Source organism: Archocentrus centrarchus, chromosome 7 (genome assembly GCF_007364275.1).
Source record: "Archocentrus centrarchus isolate MPI-CPG fArcCen1 chromosome 7, fArcCen1, whole genome shotgun sequence".
NCBI lineage: Eukaryota > Metazoa > Chordata > Actinopteri > Cichliformes > Cichlidae > Archocentrus > Archocentrus centrarchus.
In genome coordinates this window covers 21,925,509-21,952,811 of record NC_044352.1, presented here as the reverse complement: position 1 = coordinate 21,952,811, position 27,303 = coordinate 21,925,509, and the positions used below count along the sequence as shown (strand labels likewise).

Sequence of the window (27,303 nt, the reverse complement as noted above, 5' to 3'; positions counted from 1 at the left end):
TAACAGACTGCTCGTCCATCCAGCATCTCCGACTAGCCACAACAGAGCAGAGAGAACTAAAGCAAGCTCAAGAGGCCTAGAAACGTCCATTCCTATATTCTAGTTTGTGTGCTCATGTGAGAACGAGATCACTTCCATGCTCTTCGAGTTGAGGGTTATTGTTTGTGAGCACCACAGGGCAATGTGGATGGTAACGTCAGGCCTTCTGTTCTTTAGGTGCCTCTTCTCAGTCTTAAAAGCTCAATATGCATGCTCTCTCTCTTTCTCTTTCTCTCTCCCCGACACACGCACGCACACACACACGCACACACTTAAATTCATTCAACCCTGACGCGACCTTTTTGACATGAAAATCCCAAAATCCTGTGCTGAAACTCAAATCCCTCTGACCACTACGGCCCTTCGGAAGCTGGATGACATCAAAAAGAAGCGCTTTGCTTTCATGACTTTAGTCCGCCCCTCAGTGTGTCAGCAACTGGCTGTCTGCCACATTCCTGTCACAAAAGCCACTATTTTGAAACAAGACTCATGCGCACCACATGCAACATGAAGAAGCCAAAGATAGCCTGAGCTGCAACTTCTCTATTTCCACACACAACCGGGTGGGTGTCAATTGTGTTATGATATGAAGGGGCTTCCAAAGCAAAGACGATACACTCCTGCAAGAAATGTTGCTCAGAACAAACTACACAAAACAGAGCTAAATTCTAGTACAGTGCATAAGCAACATTTTTCTTACTTGGCAACCTGCAGCAACCTGACAACTTCATTCAAAATGGCTGCTCTGGTCATCATGGGTGATAGCCACCTATGGAAGTGCATGAAAGTGATTACCTGGTGATTGGTTTGTATGGGGAGAAAGCTCTATTAACCTTTGGGTAACACAGGTGCGTAGCTAAGTAGAACGCAATCTTACTACATCAGAGAGCGAGAGAGAGAGAGACACGGAGAAACTCAGTGTGACAGTAGAGCTGCTCCAATTAAGTAAGCACATTGAGCCGTCAGGCTGCCACATTCATCAACACGCAGAATGCCAGTCAGCAGCACCAGAAGGCTCGCCCGCCTCTTTACCACGCTACTGTTACTGTGGTGTGGTCGGGAGAATGACAGGGAGGCATTTGCAAAGCAGATTTGGACAACTCTCCCCAGCATTTGGCAGCGCAAATGTTTCTATGCATGGTTTGGGTTGTTTTTACTAGCATTTCCCCTGTCCTAATAGACTGACCACGGGCTGCTAATGATATCATTATCATACATACAGTGTAATTATCTCGACCCACCGGGTGCCAAGATCAATGGACGGCAAAATTTGGATCAATTGATTAGTCTGCTGCTGTTAAGCTGCCGAAACATATTTTGCACACAGTCGATGTGCTGTTGGATGGGCTGTGAATGAATTGGGTCCCTGCCTGTTTTCAGAGTGCAGCATCCAGACATGGGGTTAGGCAAGTGGATCTGTGCCATATAAGAATTGAACTGAGCTGGCAGCACTGGTAAGCTTCCTCTGCTCTTCATAATGTCAACCACAGCCACTATGATCACACCACAAAGCTCCAAATAACAATTTAACATTTCTAACAAGTCAAAACAAGTTAATAATCGTATAGTTTTTTTCCACTATCTCTTTGTCACTGTCATGTTCAAGACACGCACATTCAGAGTGGTTTTATTTGGGAAACCAGGGCTTGATTACTACCGAGCCTGCAAGTATCCCCTGAAGAAAATGTATTTAAACCTAAACACAATTTTAAAAGGTAGACACTGTTACACTACGTAGTAATATTTGAGGACAAAAGAAATAATATGAAATTAGAAACTGGGGGGATGGCAAGTGATTTGCGTGATGTATTCATGCTGATTCATGTATTCAGTTGAAAAATAATATCTATCCATCTTCTTCCACTTATCCAGTTCTGGATTGGGAGGAGGGCTGGAGCCTATCCAAGCTGTCACAGGGCGAGAAGTGGGTACATCCAAGGATGTAACACTGCTACCCCTGTAGCCCCGCGAATCAATCAGGGCTAATATGAGCTTACAGACAACCATTCCAACTCACATTCACACCAATGGGCCATTTAGAACTACCAACTAACCTAACATACATGTCTTTGGACTGTGGGACGAAGCCACTGTACCCAGAGAGAACCAACAAGGCACAGGGAGAACACGCAAACTCCACACAGAAAGGCCCCAGCTGGCCGGTGGATTCAAATCCAGGACCTTCTTGCTGTGAGGGGACAGTGCTAACCACTGCACCAACGTGCTGCCCCTTAACATCCTATAAAAGGTGAAAAACAAGGGAGCAGACACAACAGTATGAACATCACTCTGGTCAACTGAAATCCAACAATCTGCCACATGCACACAACTCTGTACAGCTAAATGCTTAACTGGTTGATGTTTCACTTCCTCGATCGTGATGATTTTTTTTTTATTACTTTCAGTATGCTAGTAACCTTGACTAGCTTTGGGTTTTAGTGCTGGAAGGTAAACACATTTGAACATGTCTTTAAAAATGTTTTAACAATGTGCTTACAACTCTTCATTTTAAAATTTTTTATGTGGGACAAATCCTATCTAAGCACTTCCTTCCTCACTTCCTCGACACCAGTAAACTACAGAATATAAACGCATCTTTTTTTTGGTAGGGATATGGCTTGCATTTTCTATTTTTTTCTTTCTTTGTTGGGTTTTTTTTTTGTGTCTATTTTCAATTATTAATTCATCAGGTCCACCTCCTGAACAGTGTTCATGCCTAAATCATAAGCCCTCTTGCTGTTTCCTGCTGCTGAATTGGTCTCAATCATGACAATAATTTGAGAGCGGCTGGATGTGTGATCGGAGGTACCTGATTGCACTGATGAGCAGAGAGATGCTGAAGAAAGGAAAGTGGGCCATCTACGCTGAACAGTGATGATAATAATATGACACCACCAACAACCCAGGGCAACAGGCAAGTTTCCCAAACAGACAGTGTTATTTTTAAAGGACTGCCCATCACCTGCTCGCCAAAAGAAAGAAACAATCCGACATGAGTTCACCTCTACTTCAATCTTGAGCTAAGCGAGCCTTGTCCTGCAGTAATACTTTTTGCATGTAAGTCACATTTTAGAGAGCCACATATATCCAGGGGGTTAATTCTATCCTCGGGTCTGCCTATCATCATCCTTTAGGCCGCATGATGCAGGTTATTCAGTATACAAAGGCTAATGCAGTTAAATCACACCTAGTGGACTTGAATGCTTGACACTAAGCATCCCAGTGTACAAGCTAGCTCGAGTGGGCGAGAAATGAACCTTGTTATGTGTCCTGACACTGGGCCCTGCTCCCCGGCAAATAAAAACATGCCTCTCACTTACTGGCTGCCTGCGCTCACAGCCCCATACATCAGCATTATAAAGGAGCTCGGCAGCCTCAAGGTCAGCTCAATTTCCTCCTGCCCGTTATGAAGTATCAGAATCACAGCGAGAGGGGGCAACCCACACACATGTAAGAAATGATTTAGGGAGCGAGGGAGGGGAGGGAGAGAAGGGGGGGGGGGGTTGGGAGTGTGAAGGAGAGGCGGTGTGTGATACAATAGGGAACTGTGACAAATCACCAAGAGAGAACCCAGCCTCTTCTACAGTAAGGATGTGTGAGTGTGGACAATTGTGAGAAAATGTAGAGAATATTAAGCCTACTTGCTCATTCCACACACTGAGATTGTAGCAGACTGCAGTATATGTAATGGGATTGAGCAGTTTCTGTTTACAAGCTGATTCCCCTTGTGTAAGCGCTCAAGTGTAGTCTGTGAAACTACAAAGCAATTAGGCCTACAGAATTATTGTTTCAGAAAATGTGAATATGATGTTTACCTTTGACTGTAATTAAATTCTAAGCAGTTACACGGGAAAAACAGCAACCTAATGCAAACTAATGCCTTTTTTTCCTTTGAGATCTAGACCCATTCATCACATGCCCAAGCAATTTGATATAATTACACAGAAGCATGAAGCTGAATCATGTGCGTAGCAGAGTGCAGTGTGTGTGTGTGTGTGTGTGTGTGTGTGTGTGCGTGTGTAAGCCTCTGCCTGAGTCGGCAGTCATCCTTGGCTGCCTCACTGGCTGAGGTTTGACATCTTCAGCTAAGAGCACTGGGGAATAACAGCAAATTCACTTAATGGCACCACCTCATCTATTCCTCATACACAGAGAGGAGGGAGACAAGAGGAGAGTTCCTTGAGGTGTTACAAATGGCTGTGTGCTCTCGGCTGTGCTTGCCGCCCTCTACCAGCTGAGGAGGTGCAGGTGTGTGGGTAAACACAGAGTGCATTGAGACCCATCACAGGCCGTGGTTGGCCACCAGCCTGTAATTTGCAGTCCACTCTGACCCCTTTGCGAAAAAAGCCAGCCAGCCATTGCTGCCGCTGCAAAGCTTTTTGTGGTGACAGCCCAATCTGGTGTGATGTGTGTGTGTGTGTGTGTGTGGTGTGTGTGTGTGTGTGTGTGTGTGTGTGTGTGTGTGTGTGTGTGTGTGTGTGTGTGGTGTGTGTGTGTGTGTGTCTGTGTGGTCGCATATGGCCGTGCGATGATTTGTAACTGCAAAGGCAAACATATGAAGACCTGAGCCCGGCAACGATGTGAATGGCTGCAGTTATGTGCAGGCTTGCTGGTGTAGGTGTTGGGAAGCATGAGTGTGTATGTTTATGTGTGTCTGCAGGGAGCGTTACAGAGCCAGAGGTATAATGGCCCCACTCCATCTTTGTGTGAGGTATTGCAGAACAATGCAAAGCAGAGCATAGCAGCTGGAGGGAGCCTGGGCTGGCATGCTCTTGGATAACGTCTCAGGGTAACAGCAGGTATGCTATCAGTGCAGCCTGAATCCCCTCAGGGCTATTTACAGAGACTCTGACCCCAGCAAGCATGGGCTGGATGACGTCTCTGTGCCAGCAGCACAGGAAAAGCAAGACCCCAAATCACGCCACTTGCTTCCTATCAGCTGAAAAAATTGCATTGCAGCAGCCCTGAATGGCTGTGCAATTGTTCAAATGTTTCACTAAAGGAAGAAAAAAACCTCAGCGGCTCATTGAGTATATTTACAAGGACTGTAGCTGTACAATAATTTACCAATAGGGACAATACTCTGAACAATAAAATGCTATGTAGACATTCTTTTCCAATTAACCTAACCTGAATATGGTCGCAGTCAGAGGAAGCATAATCAATTAAGGCATGTATTCCCGTATTCAAGCATTCTGGATATATGTACACGTAATAGAACGATGAATCACAGCTGAAGCTGACAGTGTATTGCAGCAATCAACTGCCTGACAAAAGAGGCTCTAGCATCTGACTCAGCTTTCATGTAGCTGCCAGATTAATAGTACAAATTGCGGTGTTATTACAGAATGTGTGGCAAGGCAGTAGCAACATCACAGAAAATATGGTATGAGGCTGAACGCTGGGAAGAAACTGATGCTGCAACATAATATGAAGAAGGAGTCCTTTACTGGGCTGTGCTGCACAGCATTTAAATGGGAAGTAATAAATAATAAAATACTTCTATAGAATAAGCTAATTGTGATGTTGTATGCAAGTATGACTGTAGCAAAAGATACAATCATTTAATGGTTTACAAATAATTATTTTCATTAGCAATTAAGGTGCAGATTATTTTCTCAATAAATTGATTTCTTGTGAAAAAAAAACGCTGCAAAAACAGCCTATTGTGACCATTTCCCAGAATCCAAAGGGGGGCATATTCAAATTTATAACCTAAATACACACAGTTTATATGCTAAGAAATGTAAAGAGAGAAAGATTCACGTATTGAAGCATGCTTTGCAACAGTTTTTGAATGCTTGTCTGTAAATCGACTCAGGTCTGATTAGCACCAATCCTAAATTGGTTTGTGATCTGCTTTTTCAGAGGCTCAAAGCTGCTATATGTTGCTATATGCTTAGAATTGCTGCTTATTAGCTAGCTCCTGTCTGTGTTTTCCTACCTTCATGCCAGGTTGGTGCTGTGGCATTTAATTGCTTCTCTAGTGAGTCCTTCATCACATAGATCGACTCTTAACCCCACTTTTTTTTTCAAGTAGTAGTCTTTGCTCTGTTCTACACCCTCAGTGGGCTTGGTGTAACGGCACACAAATTAGATGTCTAACTGATGGAGATTGGAGGTTTTCTCGCTAGCTCGTATCAAATTTCATTATGAGCTGAAAAGGACTATTGTCACTAGGTGTACCCAAGACCCTCAAGTCCATCCACATGATGAGGGACTCACTGGAAAGACAGCTGAATCATGACAGCCAACAGAGACAGCTACGAAGTGAGATTAACTGGTTAGTAGGGTGGCAACGATTCGTCGACATAATCGATGTTGTCGACTACAAAAATTAGTCAAAGTGGAATTTTATGTCGACGCATCATATTGTAAAACCACGTACGTGATTTTGCAATTGCAATACACTACAGGAAGATACAGGGGCAGTACTGCCTCCATTGTCTGCCAATAACAACAATACTAATGAAGAAGAATGTAACGTGAACAACATAAACGATAGTGGAACAGAGAGGCGGGTGGAGAAAATGAAAGAAAATCGAGACAGACTGTCAAGGTGTGGGAGCATTGACAGAAAACAAAAATAAAGAATGCAGACTGTACAAAGCAGAGCTTTTCTTCCACGGCAGCATCACTGCAACGCTGAGCGTTTAAAACGCCGGCACCCTGGAGCTGTGACGGCAGCTCTGGATGGGTACGTTTTAGATAGTGCATCGCGTTGATACCCTGTTAATGTTTGTACAGGAATGTTTCTGTTAGTTTACCTGCCAGAAACAAGCTCTCATGGATGATATTTGCTAAGAGGCACCATTTCAGTTATCTTAGCTAACGAGGGAAGGACAATAGGAGCACATACATTGCTCCTATTTTCTTCTCGCGTTAATATTAGCGTTCATTCTGAATTCTGAACACTGAATCGTCTGTAAACTTTTCAGTTGTTTTGGATGGGAAAAATCTTTTTTATGTTAATCTGAACTTTTGGACAGAGGCCACTTTTATTTACTTATTTGCACATTATATTTTCATTTAAAAATAAAAACTGCATTCACTTTAATATGAATTGTTTATTTAATATTTATTGTAATGGTCACATTTGCTTAAAAATACATTTGATTAGTTTCCAACTTGTATTTTTATGGGTCATTACTTTAATTGTGAGAAGAGACAACATGGTGATATTCACAGGTGGGCGGGCTTGAACAGGTGATGTAAGATTGAAATAATCGTTGACTAATCGACTAATCAACTAAGCAAAAAATAATTGACAGATTAGTCGACTACCAAAATAACCTTTAGTTGCAGCCCTACTGGTTAGCAAGCTATGTTGCGCTTAAAATCAGAGTTTTCAGTGTCACAAAAGTGGATCTTTTTTTTACCTGGCTAAATCACTGTGGTAACTTATGCTGAACGTTGTATATGTGCAAGCTGTTAAGCTGTCTGCCTTACTGATGTCATGACTAAGGCCCAGTTGTATAGTTACCGCAGTGCAAACTGTGCATTGCCACTGAAATTTACATGCATCATATTCGGATGGTGATGCAAGAAATGTAAATGTTGTTATACTCGATTGTAATCTGCTGCTAGGTTTCTTTCACACTACTGGTACTACAATGACTAGCACACAGAGCACACACCCAGAATACCTGTTCAATCAATACAATTCATTTCACTTTGATCTGCTGACAAACTAAAGTGATTTCCACGTCTCCTTTATTAGGCTGTGGGACAGTAGCCTCTAAGTTTTAATCTATCCAGTTTAAAGTTCAGAGCTTTAATGTGCAGCCACCACAGAAGCACTGAGAGCGCATTCTGCATTAAAAAAATTAACTTGAATATTTTATTGCTCTGTGCACCAAATCCCAAGATCAACAATTTTCTGCAACATTATTCGCTCATCTTTTTTTTTTTTTTTACAACAGTGTTGCATTTTACTGCTAGAATGTTAATGTTCTTTATAGATTTTTTTTTTTAATCACCATTTTATCATCATCATTATCATCTGAAAATATCTCTGATTGGAGTAGGCGCACTCATAGGGATAATTTTGTCCAGAAGGAGTCACATGATGCATAAAACACTCCTTTTTGTGACCATGCATGCAACCTGAAGTAGAACGCCTGGCTTAACAGTGAAGTTGAGAACCACTGTCGTGATAGCCATTATCTTCAACTGGGATTTCAGGTTTTGTTGAGCTAATTAACACAAAGACAGCCTGGTTGTGTTGAACTTCATGCATGACCAGTTCCAGAAATACTAGTCGTTAAATTGACTATTCTTAATTTATTAACGTACAACAGCAGCTGCCAAAGATGGCACGGCCCCACCACTTACTACCTGTGGCTGCAGGATAAACAACCACAGGCTAGCTGGCCTAGTGGGTAACATGGAGAATTTACAGCTTATTGCCAACCCCTACTGACCGTTTATGTACTCTGCACGTCTATGGTACTCTGGCCGCATCCCAGAATGCAAAGCATACCTGGCCATGGGAGGCTCAAACTACAGAGTACACCTGGTAGTTGTGTCGGATTGAGGTCAGATTACATTCACACCATAAACGAACAGCTATGGAGTTCGTTCAGAAGTGGTCCAATATCACCTCCTCCAAAGGCTCATGAGTGCAATTACAGTGTTCAGGTCTACACAAGCAACCTGCACTAAGGGAGAAAAAAATTTAAACGGACTCAACACTGCAGGTTTGAAAACACCCCTAAGTGAAACCAGGATGCAAACATCACCTGTAATCACATGACTTCCACTATATCTGTGGTCACAATTGTGATTGAGGTCATGAATTGTGAGTCTACTCAAAATTACTGCAATTTGATCTTGCAGAAACATTGCTCACCCCAGGCCTAATCACAACCATCGAGTTGAACCATAGTGGGGAACAGAATGTTACGATTGTACCAGCCAGTGTTAGGTCACGATGACAGGACAACTACACATGAGGGAGCATACTTTTCATCCTCTGAATAAGCAAACTATTAACAGTCACACTGTAAAAACGTACTGCTGATATACCACAACGGCCATATTTTGCTCTTTACATAAATTCTAGCAACAGTGTCATTTAACAGACCTGCTGATAAAAGGCGGATAATACATATTGTGTGTGCAGCGGTGCTGGAGCAGGAAAATGGATGCCTCCTGTGAGCTTTCCTCTTATAAAGCTCTCTCTCCTCTCTCATTTTAGTGAATGGCTTCCCACTACTTGGCTCCCCATGGTTAGCTTGTCAGCCCCCTCTCCATCTCTTTCTCTGCACCTGCATCTGACACTGCGAGTCTTCTGTCACCCACCTCTCCTCATCCCCCTGGAGAAAATGTTCAGCCCCGCCCAGCTAGCTCCCAGCAGCCCCTGGGGCCTGGGACAATTAAAAACGAGACAGGAGCTCAGTCGAGCTGTCATGCCGAGTCTCAGATGGGACCCTGCCTATAAGGCTCCAGACGTAGGGGGAGTTTGGTATGTGAGCCCAAAGAAAATAATATTAGTGTCTGTTGTACTTGAGATCAACATTCACTCTAGTGCAAGGTGATGGCAGCATATCAACACTCTGAAAGCAATGCAGTCTGGCTGGAGCGATATATTTGGCCTTACAGTATTCAGACACTGCCTGACTGCACACTCACACAGGCACACACACACAAATCCACTGCTATATTCCAGTGTCAGCCAATTACAGGCCTGCCCTGACTGCCCTTGACTACACTCCCTAACCTCCCTCCACAATCCATGTCAAACCCCTCTGCACTGATTTTTTTTTTTTTTTTTTTGCCCCTCTTGCTCCCTTCTGCTTCTTCTTTTTACTCAGAGTCTCTGTCTTCAGGGTCTGAAATATTTAGCAGCCCCATCTAAATACACCTTCAGGCACAGAGTCAGAGCTGTCTCCCTCACCAGGTAAAAAGTAATGAGAGCGAACGAGAGGGAGACAGTGGAGGAAGAGTTGGTGTAATATCTCATCAGTATTATTAAATCATTTCTTCCCTCGGCAGCCCCTGGGTGGTCTGGGGTTGCGTTATTTCTCAGTCAGGGTTCAGTGGTCTCATGCTCCTAGGGTTGAGTCTGGCCGCTCTCCCAGCTTAGCGCTGTACTAAGCAGGTGTCAGGGGAGTTTCCCCTCAATTAAGCAGAGGTAAAGTAATGCCTCTCACCGTGGCGGCGCCGTGAATACATTAGTCTTGCTGTCACCACAGGCTACAGCATCGAGATGCACGAAGAAGACAGACAGCTGCTGAAGCGGGTTAAGCAAACGAGCACATGGATTGTAATGTATTAAAGTAGGGGCAACTGTGAAGCACATGAAATGGCCAACAGGGCATGATCTAAAACCTTTATTTCATGGCAGATGAATACATCTGTATTAGCTTTTTTAAATGTAGCCCAAACAGAATGCAGGGTATTAGAGTCCTGTTTTAGAGGGAGTTGGGCTAATGAGTTTGTATTAGCTGTCTGAGTAGATGACACTGGAGGACACCGAATCCTTGTTGTGTTAATTAAAGCTCAATGAAATGATGCCGATGAAAAATTAGCATGAACCCACAGCCTCAGTTAGGGATGCAAACCAGGAAAATGGATCTCTCTGTTGAGTTGTTTTCAGGAGAGGTGCGCAGAGAAAATACTTTGAGAATCAAAAACCGAAGTCTAAATAAAATCATTTTACCCAATTAACTGATTACGTTTAAGTGGCAGCATCTGAGGAATCAACAACACCCACAGTGAGAACAAGAAACCTCTCATTATACAAATACATAAGATTTCTGTATCACTGTTATATTTACTGTTCTGTACTCTGTGCTTGCTAATTTGGAAAAACAAAACTCAAAGCAATAAGCCAGCAATCCACATCAATCCATTTGGTCTCAGTCAAAAAACAGAACTGCTTTCTTGACATTTTAGCCAGCACACAGCAATCACCCTACTATTTTACTCCATCTGAAAAGCCATCTGAGAGGTGGTTTATAAAAAAAATATGTCAACAGAACCAATAATGCCTTCCTTTGTCACTCTTTATGTGTGAGCATTACAGTGTGCTGGACAGGCGTATTAAAGGGGCTGATTGATGGCTTCACTGCAGACTGCTGTCCACCTCTCTCCCTGATGAGACATGTCAATGTAAAGACACATGAATGCAGCAGCCTGTCCTCCATTTTCTCCTCCTCTCCTCCTCCTCCCTTGTCAGAGGCAGGGAGAATGACGCAGTAAATACAGATGGCTGTGTGCACCGTAATTCTGGCGCCCGCTACCTTTTATCTGCCATGACAGCTTCTGCTGCTGTCGAAATCAAACACCCGGGCGCGAGGAAAAAAGCTAGTATTCCTTTTAATAAACTGCCAGCAGAGCAGAGTGAGAGCAGAAAAGAAGGCACTCAGCTCTGCTCTGCATTGGCCAGGCTTGGCTAAGCAGCAGCTGAGGGGAGCGGTGATAAAAAATGGGGAGAGCGCTCCTTCAGGCAATTAGTCGGTATTATGCTGCTCACGCAGGCTCAGCAATCCAGCATCATTGCACTTACGAAGAGCCGTCTGAGCCAATCGGTCAGCGGGGAGTGTTGGGTACTCAGCAGGGATATGCACACCGAGACGAGGACCAGGCGTGAGAGAGTCGGTGGGCAACCCACTCAGCACCTGCTCCCCAACTCTACCTCAGCCCTTAGGTGCCGGGGTCAATTAGTTACATCCCTGTATTCTTAAAACTCATGCAGGCTCAACAGAAATAACTGAAGTGCAGTCTGACAATAAGAAGAGCTCTGAACTGCCCCTCAGCAAAATAACAACAAACTCCTTAAGCAGTAGTAGTAATTAGTCAATGTATAAAAGCAGACAAAAACTATAATTAATCAGCTAAAATTACACCTACTCAAATACGAAGATTTGTTTATTAACAGAAATCATCTGTTTTTTTAGTTAATCAGACAGAATAATAATAAATTTTAAAGAAAGATCACACCGAAACACTATTAATTCTTTGATTGAAAGCCATAATTGATGAATGACTCAATAGTGAAAACAAGCAATTTCCCAAATTCTCCCACTGGCTCTTTCTCTCTTTGTGCATTTCCACGTGTGTGTTTTGGGGGGGAGGAAGAGGAGGATGGCTGCTTCGGAAATAGACAGCTTTTTGTTCTGACCCCCACAGCTGTCACTAGCATAAGAGGGCCAGTCACAGGCAGGACACATGAGCATTTTAGTTATATACTCCCACCCCCTCGACACTGCAGCAGAGGAGGAACAAGAGGGTTGCGCTTTAGGTGCCAGGACCCTGGGGATGCTGTCGTATTGCACAACAGCATTAGATGAGATGGCGGGAATGCTAAAAATCACTAAATACTGGTCAATGTTTGAATCTGCACCACCACTGTGCCCCTAACGCCATTAAACGTTCTTCCTTATAATCCAATTATGAGCCATGTGCGTCCACATCATCAGCCATTTTCATTTGAGCTTGTGCACTTCTTTATCACCATTACTACTGCAGTAATTGAGGCGGTTGCTATGGAGAGGCTGTGCAGTTTACCTCCATCTGGGAGTCAAGAGGAATGCAATTGGTTGACATGATTATGCTCTGCCTGATTAGGCTACAGGGCTACCGCTGAACTATTTAGCACTGATTATAGTAAGCCTGTAGAGAACCATGTGGCTTACTAACAAAAGGACAAGGCACAGGGCAGAGAGAAAAGGCTACTAATCAGCACGGGGCTGCTGAACCGGGCTAGCTGGCGCTTAATGGCTCGATCAATCTGGTTTTCGCATTTTTTTATGTTGTGCTAACGACTCCATTTGTGATGACTTTATTTAGCGTTTTTTTGGTGAAGACTAAAAACAGCTGTGAATAAACATTTAGTTAGTCTTAACCAATATCCTATCAAAATTTGCGTCTATGAAAAATTATTACTGGAAAAATATTAATTTTGGGGCAGAAATGGAAAGGAAAATTTTACCAATAATATGGAGGTAACTTGCATGAAATCCATACAGTTTATGGGGACGCAGCACTAAAAGAAAAAAAAACACAATTAATGATGGACAGAACAGATTGTCAATTCTTTTCTCATCACTGATTGGAGGGAACCACAGATGTCGGTTGACTGACGTCGGCCAATCGACTGTGGCTCACGTTTACACACTGTGTCCTTGGAGATCCAGTTTGGCAAATTTGTAGTATGTAGTAACATTGAAAGACTTTCAAAGTTTTATTTATTCATAATCAAGATTTCTTTGTTTCCCAGGAACAAAAGGAGGAATACATAACTAAAACAAAATATACAACAAACAAACATCTGCCTCGGCTATTGGCCAAACTGTTATTTTAAACATCGCTATCAGCCTAGAATTACACAACTGTTGCCTCCTAAAGAGATTGTGGTATTTACGCAGAAGCTGAAGTGCCCTCGTGATTGAAACGGGGGGGGGGGGGACAGTGGAAAGATGTTAAGAGCAAGAGAGAGACAAGCATGGTGAAAATGAGCTGAGAGGAGGAAAAATGACCAGGAGAAATGACAGCAGGCAGAGGGAGTAAAGAAGGAAAACAGATGGAGGGAGGCAGGGGAGACATGCACTTTTTGCAGAGACTTTAACTGTCTTGAATCCTCAATAAAGAGGCGAAACTGATTAGGTTTATACAAACGGCTGCTTGTAACACTGTGCCTGTCGCTGAGAGCGCAATCACAGTCAATCAGGTTTTCCTCTTTTCCATTTGAAGAGGCCAGTTCTCTCCTCACTTGTATTTCACTCTCTCCTTTATTCAGCACCACACAGCCTCCTAAAGCGCCAGCTTGTCAGAGTGACAGATGCGGACACGACCACTGACCTAAATCACTCTTTTCCAGCACAATTAACCTCCGTGTCCCTCCACCTTTTACGCAAAACACCAAACACCAACATAGGGAAACACTCCAACACATTCGACACACTGCACAATGAGAGCAACCGCAAACCCCACCCAGTTGTATCATCATCATCATCCTCCTCTCTGATTCAAGACTGCTCCTGAAGTGTCTAAACAGAAAAAAAAATATGTATCACCCCCTCAGGCTAAATAAATCAATGCCTATTGTTCCTAGAAGGACTTTTTCAACTCAGCATAGTGACACAAAATGTGTAAGTGGAGGGCACTTTAACATTTCTGCTCACCTTGGAGTCAACATGGAAAGGATCAATAACACTTTAATTACTGTAGCCCCATGTTTATGAAATGCAATAATCATTCATTAATGATGCAGACAGCAGCAAGCAGGCAGCCGGGCCGGGCGTCAGGGCTGCGTGCGAGGGTAGGTAAAGGGAGGGGATGGGAGGATTGGCGTAAATGATTCATGGTTTGATATCTCTCCTGTATAAGGGGTTCCTCCGGGAGCTGCTGGGCTCCGCTGCAGCGACTGACTGCCTGGCTGGATGGCTGCCTGGCTCACTCTGACTCTGCCCAGGCTGCTTCTGCCACTGCTGCCCGAGATTAAAAAAGCCTGCCTTCCATGAAAAGCGGCTCAGTGAAAACAGAGAGTGGGGATATGCACATACACACATAAAAGGCTTGATTCAATATCGTCTGACAATGTATCTGAGCGTGAGTGAAGAAGGGGAGACAAGAGAAATACCAAACTCCTTCTAGGGAGAAAGCATTAGCTGCAGAGATAGTGAGGATACATGTGACATCTAATGGGAATATGCCAGTGTTTCTTAAAGGATGGGATTTTTTTTTTAAGTCTCAGTGACTTAAAATAAAACTGATGTACCCACGTGTATGTGAGAAGCTGTGACTACCCTCTGCTGCTCTCCATCTGGGCACCAAAGGTTTTTCCCCAAGAACATGGCAACACAGTCAGAAACGGGTGACAAACGCACAGCCCCTCACATCCTGGAAAGTCCACTGCCAAATTTGGCCGAGGTTAAATGCAAATATTTGAACACTACAGTCTTTTTAGTAAAAGCTCCCCTCAGAGGATGAACACCTAAAAGTAGCCACGTGCAGTTTTTGCTGGCCGACTTATCACTCGCATGCTGCGAACAGAATGGATCTTAAATGCGGATTTGGAATTTGAGAAGAGTTCCACACAAAAAAAAGCATCAAGATCACAACCTCTCGATTACCATATCAATATATGCTCTTGGGAGATACATTGGCACACGCTACAAATGTGATTCTATGAAGCTGAGGCAAATAATGTAACAAGTGAGCTGCTGACTGTAATGTAATCTCTGCAGCCTTTTTAGCAACATCTCACCCTTGCTGCTCCACGTTACGTTGGCTGACTGACAAACACCAACACGTCTATTTTTTTTTTTGCACTTAACCTCTCATTTGTTGTTAGGTCAGCTTGTGGTGGCGTAGCTGTGCTTTTCAGTCTTCTTCTCACAGCATCTCTCCTGTTGTGGCAAACTCAGCTCAGCTATACCAGCAGTGCGTTTATGTTAAACCTGTCATGTTTTAGAGGACAACAAAAGAAAAGCCGCGTGATTTTGAGATGTCACGTACGTGCGCACACACTCCAAACACAGAATTACACACATTTTAACTCATTATTTGTGTCCCAAAACACATCATGAAAAAAAACTACTCATGCTATCACATCCAGACAGGATAAATTCACTTCCAAGTTAGCTATGAGAACAGAACTGCTTAAAGTATCCTCCCGCAGGAGCTCCACAGGGAGCTATCTTAAGAAACAAAAAGGGGGGGAAATTTGTGTTAAATAGATATTAACTCTAAAAGATACCAGCTAGATTAGCATAGTAGCACTGCTGAAGATTAATATGAGTCTCACAGGAATATGATGTGCACTGAAAGAGGGCTATGTAATTACCCCCCCCCCCCCCCCCACACACACACACACACACACAATTATGGGAAAAGCTTCAGGTCCAACGTGGAGAGTACAGACTGTTACAGATATCAACATCTATACTCATGGGTAAATAGGCAAATCAGTATTGACTTGAAAAATCATAAACCTATCCCTTAGCCACCACCCACATACCCCCACTGTATCTCCTCTTCACCCGTGGAAGAGGGGGGGGAAATGAAGAGATTAAGTGTAACGTGTTGGGCTAATCATAACATAGACAGTTAGTGCCATCTCGCATAATTAAATGCTTTGCACTAACCACCTAATGCATACTAATTTGGAACAATCCACTCCTAGAGCTGGCAGACCATGAAGCTCCCTGTTAAGGAGGTGCTCGTCTCGCTCTCTCTCTGCATGTGTGTGTATGTGACACACACACCCACACACACACACACACACACACACACACACCACACACACACACACATGCACACACACTGATTTGCAGAGGAGTAAGGTGCTAAAGGTCAGCCTGCGGACTTGAAAGAAAAGGTCAAGCATTATTACAACATGACTAAATAACAGGCTGTGCACAGCCCCCAGTCCAGCCGCTGTGGATGCTGGAAGCCTCTACCTACAAGCCGTATTACCTGCCTGTTTTGGCTGGTAGGGATTCAGCTTCATCCCTTGTCTTTATCCACAATCCCTCCAGCTCTACGACAGCTGACATGAGGAGTGTCATATCCTGCCTAGATTCTTATCCCATGCTGGCTTTATTGCTCTCTTCCTCCTGAGTAACAAACACACACACACGCAGAGCAAGCGAGAGAGAGGGAGAGGGAAAGCAGGGCTGCTGGAGCGTGCTTTAAAGCACATTAATATTAATTGCAGCACTAGCTGGAGTGATAACATAGACAAGATGCCCCTGCGAGGGAGCTGGGCGCAGTCAGTCTCTGCTTTTTGTTAGCAGCACTACTCATCTGTTGGATGGCCGTGGTGAGACGGCAGGATGACGAGCATTTCATCTTTGAATTGCTTGTTTATATTAGAAGGGGTCTACCCTCGGCAGTGAGGGGAGTTTGTGTTTGAAAGTGGTTACTGTGTGTGGGCTCGTGTGCGTGCGTGTGTGCATGAGGCAAGCCGTGATGAAAAAAAAAAGAGAAAAAAAACTAGGGAAGATGAATTATTAGACTAGTGGCTACATCAACAGCAATAGAAATGTGCTTCAAGTAACAGAGTGCTTAAGCGATCTTGCTTTTATCTCCCGTACTATGCCTGGCTTGGCTGCATTTTATGTCCTCCACACTCAACTCAGTTTTCTGTGAGAAATGAGCTCTGCTAAAGATGTAAATAATTTGCTGTTCTGTTTAGAAAACCTGCTTTTTTCAGGACACTGGAGGCAAAAACAAACAACAACAAAAAAAAAAAAACAAATCGAGTTGAAGCCTAGATACTGAGGCTCATCTCCACCTCTTGGCTTTTTTTTCTCCCCCTGTAGCAATAGCAGGCAGCTGCAGGCATCAACAGATGACAGCTCTATCTCTATAGCCCTCCATTTTACCTCACCCTCTCTTTTCTCTACCTCTGTCAATTGCTATTGAGAAACTGATGCTATGTTTGCTGCCTCCTCACTGTAGTGGGTTTTTGGCTTTACGATTTTTTTTTTTTTTTTACCCCCCACCCCCAATTTCCCCCCAGACTCATCAATGCCCCATTACCAAGTCAAATCAGGTGGTGCTGCAGATATTTGCCGAGTACCAAGGCGGCAAGCAGAGGCACACAGACACACATACGTTAGAGGATTCATTTAAGAAGCCTGGGAGGTTTTCTAACAGTAGCTCTCCACAGGATCAAAAACAGGGCGAGGAGGTGAACAGAGGAGAAATCACTCTGGCTAAATGCTTGTGAGTGGTTTATGGCTCAGAGGGCAGAAAGGAAACAGAGATGTGGTAATGCATCTCTCTGACACTCCTTTAAGCAGCCGACCAGAGTGTAATCTCCTGGGCCCTCTAGTAGTCGCACGTTATTGTTTCTCATTTCACGTGTCACAAACAATTAAAACACGCCTGTCGATTCCCGTGCCTCATGAGCTCCATTTCCCCATAAAACAAAAACACACACATGTATTTGAAAAAAAGGGGTGGTGGTGGTGGGGGACTACCCATATGATCTCTTTTCTTACATATATCCACATTCCTAAGCTACATTCCCAAAGATTGCCACGCGTATTTCTCACTTTCATCGTCTTTATCTCCCTGCGACAGCAAATATAAAGTGAACGAGCTCCGTGTAATGTAAGCAGCTGCATTAGCGAGGCAGAGTGATAAAGAGAAAAGCAAAAAGAGAAGGGGGAGGTAAAGACAATTCGTCCTTTTAGTTTCCTCTGCCTGCTGTCATCATCTTCATAGCAGCAGCTACACAGGCAAGACAAAAAAAGAAACTCTGGGGAAGAGTCAGGCAGAAGAAAAGAGAAAAAGGAAAAAAAAAAAAAAAAAAAGGCAGCACTGTGTGTTTATGTAGAGATTTTCACAAGCCTGTTGTTGATTAGACGAAAAGGCTGAGTGCTAAATACAGAGGGAAACAGGGAGAAGAAAGGGAGGACTCTGCTGGTTCTCCAGGAAAGGGTCTCTGAGGGCTGTCCAGAGGGTGCTGGTGAAATCTCTTCCCCTGTGAGGAAAGCCGTTGCACTTAGGAGAGAAATTTAAACTCCTGCTGTCATGAGAATTTTTGGCTTTCATTACACTGAGGGCACATGTCGATGCTCTTGTGCATGCATCAGAGTGCACATGCACGATACGAAGCCAGATGCCAGCTTTCTCTACTGGAGTTTGCTGGCTTTGTGCCGAGCAGATCGTTTGCTTTGTGCCAAGAATAAAAAGGGGAGAGACTGAAACTCTGACGGTGCTCTCCCGCGCTCGATCGCAATCATGAACCACGTGCACAACAAAAACGTCCACCACCTTGACTAGAGATTCGTGCAACAGCGCACAACCATCTCGCCCGTCAATCGTGCTGTTTAAAATTAGATGGAGTAAATCAAGATGGAGCGCAGCTGACTGGACCCAGCCATTTGGAATTATTTGAGATGTGACAAGCACTTAATCAAGCTGTCATCTGCTGCACCACACTAAAGTATAAATGAAGAAACAAAGAAAGATTTGTGGGATCTGGAATGGGCTCGTCTATATGAAGAACCAAGCCAAATATCATTTTCTTCATTTGAGGAAGTGGTGTAATGGAGAAAGGAAGAGAAGCTGGCCTCCCAGTGAGCTGGCTGTGCCCCAGCTCGACTAAGTGACAGTAAATCCTACAGCGAGTCGATTTGCTGCTTTTGAGTGCCTGAAAACTTGTCTGGCAAGAGTGCTCACAGGGGAGAAAGATAGATGGGGAGAATGGAGGGACGGAGCCTCACCTGTAGCTGATCTTCCTATTTGTCATTTGTCTGTTCTCCCTGGAGGCCTTTTGGGCTGCTTGGTACAGACAAAGGGGTGGGGGGGGGGGGGGGGGGGGGGGGGGGGTGGGGGGGGTGTTAGAGAAAGTACGCTGAGGCCATCAACAGACAAAGCAAGAGACAAAAGGACGAGTTTACAGGTAAACAGTGAGGAGCAGCTGGCAGGGGCTGAGGCAAGCTCGAGTTTCAGACATCGATGATCACTCACTCTTCCACAAAAACAAAGATTTAATAACATGACATTCACCTCAGAAGCATGTCTTATTTCGGTTTATACCAGAGTTACAGAAAAGAAACACTACTGAATGCACAAAAATAAAAAATCAAATGTGCAAAGCAAGCTTTAACCTGACTTTCAGCTCCACAAAGCTGACACGACGCTGTTTGAGCATGGGCGGCTGATGACAGGAGTAATTTGCTACATCGCTGATTTGAAAAACAGGAGCACTTGAAGATGACACAGAAAGACAACTGTATTGTCATCATAAAGAGGATCTATGAAATCAGTGGACGAGATCAATGCCGCCTCTCACTCGCTCTCACAGCACTTTACATAAGCAGCAATAACCATCACAGAGGCCATCATCTAGCTCACCGATTTCCTGTGCAGGATTTCCAGAAACCTCCAGGCTAAAAAGCGTCTCTCACTCCATCAGAGCAACGGTCACATCCACAACTTCACAGTCAAGGCAGGGAGGAGGAGGCAGAGAAGGAAAGGAGCCTGGGGGGGGGGGGGGGGGGGGGGGGGGGTGTACCACAGGCAAGCTAAGAGAGGGCTGGAAGGCAGGGAGAGAGTGGGAAACTAGCAGTGCGTCTTCATTACAGTATAGCACATAGCTCTGGCATCGACTAGCCAAGCACTGTAGCAAGAGCTCCTCATCCTCTCAGTTAATTAGGATTTCTCCTGCTTCATTTTGGGGCGAGGGACATGATGTTGGAGGCTTGATTACCTTTTATTTCCCAGCCTAACGGCTTGGCTGCCTCTGACGCATTATTAACAGGAGATCTTGCAGATTTACAGCTTCACAGCAAAACATCAATTTCAATAATTACAAGAAACTGTTAGAAGGGACACAATGAAACGCATACATGTTTTTCTCTCTCTCTCTCTCTCTCTCTGCCTTCACCGCTTCAAAGCTCCTCCCCCTCCTTCACAGGATCTAATTTCCATAGATGTGCCCTTTTCATGATTGCGTGTCATAAACACGTTAAAACACACACAGATTTTGCCTCAGTCATACTTGGCACTCTAAATACTTTACAACCACTCCTTGGCCTGAAGGGCAAAGGAAATATTGTGAATATCACATTTATTCCAACCTAAGCGTTTGTGTAGTCATAAAACAAAACGAATGAAAGATGATCCGTTAATGCTCAGCATCTCCCCGCCAAAAAAAAAAGGAGAGAAAAAATCACTTCACTGGATAAACCATCCTTATAGCATAAACTGAATAATATAAGGAATTACAAGCCTCTTTTTTAAAGCTATATCTTTACACCCTGGCATCATGCCTAGATATTATATTTCACCTTCTGACAAGCTGCTGTGTGAGACTGAACTGAATGCTTCTCTCAGACAAAGCTACATCCAGGAAAAATATAACAGAAATCATTATTTAAAAGGCATCAGACATCAGATTCGGAACAGAAAAGCACAGATTTCATTTGAATAAAATCAATAATTGTGTACACTCGCAGTGTATTGCCTCCTGTCTTCTCATCTTGCTGGCTAATGTTTCTTTCATGAGCCAGCCCACTGCTGGTGACATTATAGCTACAGCACTTCCACAAGTCCCCGATGGATCGGTGAAAATGGTTGGCGTAAAACACAATTAGTACGGTCCATATGGCTGCTAGTGGAGGAGGAGTCGGCAAGGGTCCCATGTGGTTTTTATAGAGGCCTGCTCTTTTGTTACCCTAAAGATCAAACTGTTGTCATAATAATGGGGCCATTTTAATTCTGTCGCTTGGTTTTTGTAAAGCGGCACTTCGTCAACAGATCCTCACCCTGACTCAATGACTTTTGGCAAATAAATTGACCAACCTTGGCTGATAGCCTAATCGATAGCTCCTTCATCATGATTAATGGTTCATATTGGATAATGGGGAAATTTAATGTGAGGGGAGCGTTACTTCCTGATTTCAGCGCTCAGCCCTATCGATTGGTTATAACCCTCCTTTTTGGCCAATGGAATCCGCTGATAAGAGAGCAGCGTGTTCGACCTATGTAAACTGAGCAGAGAGAAAATGATTTACTGTGCTTTAGGCGCGTCTTATTCACTGATAGCTCTGTATGCCCAGCCTGACAAGCATTTTCTTGCCTGAGAAACGCAGACACCTTTTACTGAGTAGAAGCGAACAACAACAGCTTGAGGCAACAGATTTATTACAAATTGATCTATTAGATAGCACTGCTGTGCTTCGCTGTTTTCTCTCTCCCTCTTGCTCCCTCTCTCTCTGACAACCTTCCCCTGATGGTAGCTAGAGTGTATCAGAGTGGAAGTGCTACAGTGGCAAATCTAAACCCAATCCTCAGAACTCATTTTCTCTGTGCCGGCTGCTGGAACTGGGGTACAGAGACAAGATGTCCATCTTTAAACCCAGTCGATCCAGCTCAAAGTTTCAGCATCTAAACTGAAGGCTCAGCAGGCTCAATAGGTGTGCCAAACCTGCAAGGGCAAGCAAGGACACAGTTTACCAGAGGCACCTTCTGAACAGGAGAGTGGAGAGCCAGAATGTCACCGGGGTCGTTTCCTCACGGCAGTGTGAACCCTGAGATCACCGCTGACTTGCGTGACCATCTCCATTAAAACATCACTCACAGGCTTTCCAGCTCTGCAAACTGTGCCTCATGTGCAGCCAGAGCCACAACATCAGTGCAATATCTGTATTAGTCACAGAAGCCGCGCAGCACAGCCAGCACATTATAAAAAGATCTATGTGCAATTTGTCTCATCCACACTGTTGAAAATCAATGTCCTGCAGACTCAATGTTGTGCAGAAAAACACAGCATAACGAGCCATTACAGCCACTTTTAATTAATGACAAAAGCATGTTTGTCTGGACAACAGACAGCTGTTATTGACACATCTCTCTATAAAACAATCAATTAAACCAACTGCATCGTTTAGACTTGCTAATCAAAGTGGCTCTCTGATAACTATCACATAGCGGCCATTTACCATAATCAGTTGTTTTTTAATGCTTTCATATCATTTTATCAAAGATACATCATGATGAATCTAAGTCTCAAGTAGATCTATTAATAACCAAGCTAATGAATCAAAACCTAGTTCACACTTCTGTGTATAATTATAGGTCCAACACATCTACAGAAACCTTAACTGTCACAAGCAGGAACAGATTATGACGTGCTCCATTTTTGCTGTAGGTTAAACTAATAGAAACATATAAAACTGTCAGGATATATATATATATATATATATATACACACACACATACTGTCAATACTAAAAACATATACTGATAGAAAACTGCACAGGCTCCATTGTGCCCCTTTCCTTTAATCACCCCCATCTTTCATCTGTGCTACAAAAGAAAAAGAGCGCACACAGAAAAGAGGGCTATCGGCTCCCGGATGCAATAAATGTGTGTGTCGCTGGAAACGGGGAACCATCTAAGATGTTGAAATATTCTGGCGAGTGTATATGTCTATATAAACATCTGAGGCAGGCAGCTGCAGGGGGTGTGCACAGTAAAACACTGGTATGCATTGTTTGTGTTTTCTGCCACCACTAGCGCCATGCCGTGTCATTACATGAGACAATCTCTTACCTAATCAGCACTGACACAGACAGCAGCAAGTACTCCTCCTCCTCACCCCCCCCCCCCCCCCCCCCTTCTCCTCAGGGGCCAGGCCAGCTGATCCTACACCATTTCATTTTCCTCTTTACTGAGATGGCAAATGGCTGACTATTTTTTTTTAAACTTTCATTTTCAATTCACACCTGTTTTTTTTTGTTTTGTTTTTTTTTTGCATGAAGTACTATTAATAGGCTATTGTGCCAAAATGGTGAAAAATTAGGCCTGCGCCTACATGTTGTGTTTTAAATGATAATTAGTAAGGCACACAGAAAACCAACAAATGTGTAAGATATTTGCTGTTGCTCCACAAGACTTGAAAATGTTACCCAAGCCTCCTTTTCCAGTTTCTGCAAATTCAGTTGTCCAATCACTTGTGCACTGACAGTTGCAGCATATAATATTCAACAAGGGAAATATGCAGAGAAGACATTTTTTTTAATACCCTGGACCCGCTGAGATGCTAGCAATAACACAAAACAAAGTATGTCTTATTAGTTAAGATGTGAGTCAATGCAAACCCAGCCCAATAAAGCACAGGCGGGCAGCGTTGTAAGATGAAGTGAGCCCAACTTCGCCATGGCTGAGCTTGTGCAGAGAGCAGATTTGATCACATCCAGCACATCAAATACCACCAGCAGTATGTAGCAAGACAGCTCACAATTGTTAACACGAACAGCGTTTGCTGATACCATCTCCTTGGCACAATTGTGGAGCTGCAGAGGCCTGAATCAAACAAAGATGAGATATGATGCAGCATGCTTGGATCTCCTCTTATAAGAGGTGAAGGGAAGCTGTCAGAGAACACAAAACAACATCCTGCATCTTGCCTCCTCTGACTTGCTGGGAGAAGCCAGGAGGAGGAAGAAGAAGAAGAAGAAGAAGAGGAGGAGGAGGAAGGGGGAGTGCGCTTGCCTCATTTCTGCCAGTGTGCCCTGTGCGTGTCAGTCCAATATCTTAAAACAACACATGCAAGGCTTTGCTACAGCCAATTACCCAGCTCTTGGCACGGGAACTGAAAAACATCTTCGGAGAACAATAAAGAGAGCTTGGCTTGTTGCGCGTGCTGTCAGTAAGTGCTGACAGATTGTTATTTTTAATGAATATACAGCACTTGAATGGCCCATCAAGAGGTCTTTGAGCGAACATTGCTCCTTTGTTCAGAGCATTAATTTTCTATGTAACAACCAGATATCTTGCAAAGAAACTGATATCAAGCACTGTAAAAGGAAAAAGCTAAATCAGTTTATCCACTTGCTTCCTTTGTCCAGTGCATCCTCTTCTGCTTCAAGTGTGCACAGTCATTAGAATATAAATACAAGGCAACACGCTCGCTTGATTACAAATGTCATGTAAATGCTTGATTACACATCATTTCCTGTGCCGGCTCTTTAAAGAAGACGTTTCACTGCTTACCAACCTCTCCTGCCGGCATAATCAAATACTGTATATGAAATCCTTGAGCACAACTGTACTGGAACAAAACAATAAATCAGCCTAATCACCTTTCTTTGAAACACAACCTTTCCGAATGTGAAATACACGCTAGCCACATGGATGACAGCTTAAAACACCGTCCTGCACCGCAAAACAAAGCTCCATTATAGAGAATAACGTGGCTCCCGAGACGAGATTTGGTCTTTTATGGCGATTGGAGGTGAAGGAACGACGCAGTGACGGCAAGTAGGCGAAAACAGTGAGATGTCATTTGAGCAGCATGTAAACATTGAATTGCAGAGCATGTGTATTGACAAATCATCCAACAAAAGAGGCGTCAGAGCACAGTGAAACAGGATTTTCCTCAGCGTTGTCTGGCCTCTGCCACACATTATTCGCAGGAAGCTGCCATTACTCAAACACGTATTAGTCATTAAAGGAAAATAGCAGGGTTATTACACTTCTCTTATCATTACTCTGCTGGCACTGCTGCTGCTGCTGCTGCTACAGCCACACAGCTAGATTAACATTCGATGGACGGGGTGTGTCATTGGATAGGTGACTCCAAGTAATTTTACCCACTGCTGCTCCTGAGATCCTACTCAAATTGAAACACTATAAAACACCCCGACCACTTAGCAGCTCTGCGACTAACATGACAGAAAGAATCAAAACGAACAGCAAAAAAATGTTCGGCCTTGAGCTACTCTGAATTGTCCTCTCAGGCATATACTTCTAGAAAAACCATAAACCAACATTAAGGTGCTTTTCAGTCGGAGCGATGCTAAAGTAGTAATCAACATATAGCCTCTAATGGCAGACCTCTGTACCCCTAGCCTAGCAGTTTACAGTCTAAGTGGTAGTTAAAGAAACTCACAACCACTAAGCCTCCTGGCAGCAGAAAAGGCCAACAAAACATCAGATGAGAATATGCGAGATGTATGAAGGATTAGCAAAATCCCCCAAAAGACAAACCAAAAATAATCTTCAGTCTTTAAGCAATGCTGCTGTGTAGACACAAAACATTTCTGCCCATATGGTTGTTTTTAAGACTGTTTTATTACCAAACTGTCTGTTAATAGCAGACACATGAAAGTTTGTGTGACCTCTAATTTCAGTATCACATCACTATCAGAAGAGGTTGAACAACCGTCAATGACTGGATAGATGTGGTGGGACCAAAGTAACCCAACCTATCCACGCCAAGCTTTTTTTTTTACAACCATTATACATAACGTGGTGTAGGGCATGTTTTACAATGCATTGCTATCAGGAGATTAGATCATTTATTGAAGATTTCCTTATGCCCAGCCTAACAGTGTGGCACTTTGACAAGTGACGAAATGCAGGCTTTGTTGTAAAATTCATTTATGTTCTTTCAGTGGACTGAAAATAGTGTGGCATTTATGGAGCAAACGAAATTTTCCTCACTCCTTTGATCATTTACCATAGTGCATTTTCTTCATGTACTGTGAAGCCCTCAATTGTTCGGTGCTGTGTAGTCAGAGAGTTACAAGAGTCAAGTATGAGTCATAAGCACTCAATAAAAATAAAAACACTTTTCTGCTGGCTCTTCTCTTTTAAAGTTAGAAAGGATTACACTATCTTTGGAAACTCTTCTCTTTGAAGGAGGGATTGTGCAACATATTTGTGGCCAAACACTCCTCATTTGTTTACCATTTTGAAACTTGCAGTTCATGTTAAACTCTAACCCTGTACAAAATACATAAATGACAAAAAGCCCCCTGATAAAAGTATAACCTCTCCAAACACAAAGAGCCCTTCACCTGATGTAGTCTCTTCTGCTTAAATGTTTTCAACTTTCTCAGGCGAAAGTGAAAAGTCTCAAAGCCACATCTGCCAGTTGTATTTGTTGACAAATTATCTCCAGTGTAGATTGCACGTTTCATTTTCTTACAGCAGCACGAGTGTGCTCTCATCCGGTGTTGAAAACTAGCCCCGACCACACTCCTAAATAACCACGAATTGTTAACTAGTTAACAATAATTGAGCACAACTCAAAACACACAAAAGACAGCAAGTTAGCTTCGCTGGCTAACGTTTCCAAGGGCTAATGACAATAGCTGAATGGGCTAAGACTATTCCCTGGAAAAGACATAGTACACTGGGTAATGCAAAACGGAAAACACATGGTATGAGGTACTGCGATGTTACCTGCAGTGTCACACCACAAAGCGTTTAATACATTAAACTCATGTTGTGTGTACTGGATGTGCGTAGCGATAACCGGTGCCAAGGAGCTGTTTGTGTCCAGGTATTACTCCGCTCCTAGCTGGCATTCCCAATCAGTGCTAGTCACAGGCGTTAGCCGCTAACGTTAGTTCATAGTAACCAGCAACAGCAAGGGGCAACCAAGTCTATCAGCTAACTAGCTAGCCCATGCTAATAGGCAAATTAGCCAAATAGCTAACAAGCAATGATGTACGTTAACAGTCCAACGTTTACACACTATTCCGTTAATATGTGTCATTTCTCCCGCGTTTGCTGATGAACGTCAAATGCAAAAAAAGACTGCTGACTGCAGCTCGCAGCACTTACCTTAAAGAGCTTGATCTACAACATCTGTGATTTGTTTGATGAGACTGCAACAACAAACAATAGCAGCAGCAGCAGCAGGGGCAATTAGCCAACGTTAGTTAGCCAAGTGTCGCCACTACAGAGAGTGGTACAACAGCTGCAGTGCCACCTGTATATCGTTTGTTATGTAGCTATAACCGAGAGGACCACGTTTGGTATAACGCTGTCATAAATGATGGA

At 43.5% G+C, this 27,303-nt stretch overlaps 1 protein-coding gene across 3 annotated transcripts in view; it reads right to left on the bottom strand.

Annotated features, from left to right (window-relative positions):
• Positions 1–27,283, bottom strand: part of rerea (arginine-glutamic acid dipeptide (RE) repeats a) — a 127,264-nt gene extending 99,981 nt beyond the window's left edge. For all 3 annotated transcript variants that reach the window (XM_030732813.1, XM_030732816.1, XM_030732815.1), the window contains exon 1: positions 27,085–27,283. The gene's annotated coding sequence lies outside the window, so the exon portion shown is untranslated. The remainder of the gene's footprint in view (positions 1–27,084) is intronic.
• Positions 27,284–27,303: the final 20 nt, after the last annotated feature.